We start from the raw sequence: 1,991 nt of genomic DNA on the forward strand, positions 1-1,991 counted from the left end.
TATTTTATGGGTAATGACAACTATAATTTAAATCAAGTATAGGCTACCGTCAAATGTCTTGCCTAAGGACATATTTTCATAACGGCCGAAGTTAGAAGAGACCTTATAGACAAGACACTTAAAGGCAATTTCTCCAACCCAGTGGTCACTTATGGGCTGTCTTAACTGTCAGCCATTCGAAGTTAAAAAAATAATAACCCACAAAGTTACATACATGGTAACTCGTAAGCAGGCATGAGGTGTATGAAGCTTAAACATCCGTATTATAACGACTGTCGTTGCCCCACCATACGAGTATAAACAAGTTACATTCATTTATGTATTCATTTACAAAGTTACATACGTGGTAACTGGTAAGCGAACATAGTATGTATGAAACAGAACACCCGTGTTATAACGACTGTCTTTGCCCCGCCACGCAAGGATAAATAACTTACATTCATTCACTAATTAAATTCAATTAGACGTTTAGAATTTTCCGCTAACACGTTCTCCTAATACAAAAGCGACAAAAATAAAATTACGCGGTAATTTCTGTGTTAAAAGCGTCGGATTTTTACTCGTAAGCGCGAAATTATGGTATAGATATATCTTATAATAATAGATCTGATTCGGAAATAATACCTTACAAATTTAATCATATTCTAATTGGTTTTCACTATATAGTAGGATGGGGAAAGATGGGACACCTTTTCAATCTATTTTCTCCTTCAATTTGGTAGTAAACAAACATTCAACGATTTTTTATAAAACTTTATCCTCACGACTACCATAGACCGTTTTTAATTTTTTAAAATACGATTAGGATATTTGGGTATTATGTGCTAAAGGTGTTCTGTCTCCCCCCAGCCCACAATATTCCATGTTTCCTGATCTTGTTTTAAACAATTAACAACGGTCTTTTAAAACTTCTATGCTACATTTATATAATTCTGTAAATATTCTTTGTTTACTACCAAATAGCAAGAAAAAAGAATAAAAATATGTCCTATCTTTTAAAACGCTATAACTGTATACACTAATATGTGAAAATAGGCTGACAAAAACGCGCGTAGTACAACAGCAACACAAATTGCAAACGCTGGCACTAACATAGAAAAAACTAACACGGCTTGTCTCAACCACTGTACAGTTACAGTTGCTTGAAGCCGAAAACGCCGGTGTAAAAACAATCATTGCTTTTCAAAAAGCGCAAAATTAATGAATGTAACTTGTTTATCCTCGCGTGGCTGAAAAACGACAGTCATTATAACACGCGTGTTCTGTTTCATACACCTCGTGTTACTATTCCTATACTAAGTTGGGGTAAGATGGTCATTTTTTTATTGAAGTTTTGAAAAATCTATCATCTATAACATATTTGTAGCTTTTCAAAGTTGGAAATATGATGCATTAATGCTACACGGCCGCTAAATCAATCACTAGAAATGCGCAACGAATACGGTATCCATCTTACCCCACAGTACTAAACATATAGATATAGTAGGGTGGGGGAAGATGGGACACTTTTTACCCGTAATATCCAAATACCCCGATCGTGTTTTAAACATTTAACAACGGTCTATGGGAGTCGTGAGAATACGGTTTTATAATTCTTTTAATGTTCTTTGTTTACTACCAAATGAGACGAGAAAATCGAATAAAACGATGTCCCATATTACCCCGCCCAACTAAATATATCATACTTTTTAACCCATTAGTGAATACCGTATTATTTCAGCTTCAAGGTCTCCCGGCGAAAAAAATGGGGATACCGTAGAAACAAAAAGAAGGCGAAAGGAAAACCAAGTAATATTACAGCTGGCTCTCATAGTCGGATCACCCTACTATATACAATACTATTGTTTTTTTAGCTTATCAATTCTACACTACATCCGTGAAACCGACTACGCATTATGCTAAGGCGTTCGACTGGTGGTTTGGAATGATAGAACATATGGCTTTAAGAATAAGCGAGTGTCTAAACCCTGTATTCTACAATTTGGCATCAA

This window comes from Ciona intestinalis, unplaced genomic scaffold, assembly GCF_000224145.3.
Source record: "Ciona intestinalis unplaced genomic scaffold, KH HT001182.1, whole genome shotgun sequence".
In the NCBI taxonomy this organism is placed as follows: Eukaryota; Metazoa; Chordata; class Ascidiacea; order Phlebobranchia; family Cionidae; genus Ciona; species Ciona intestinalis.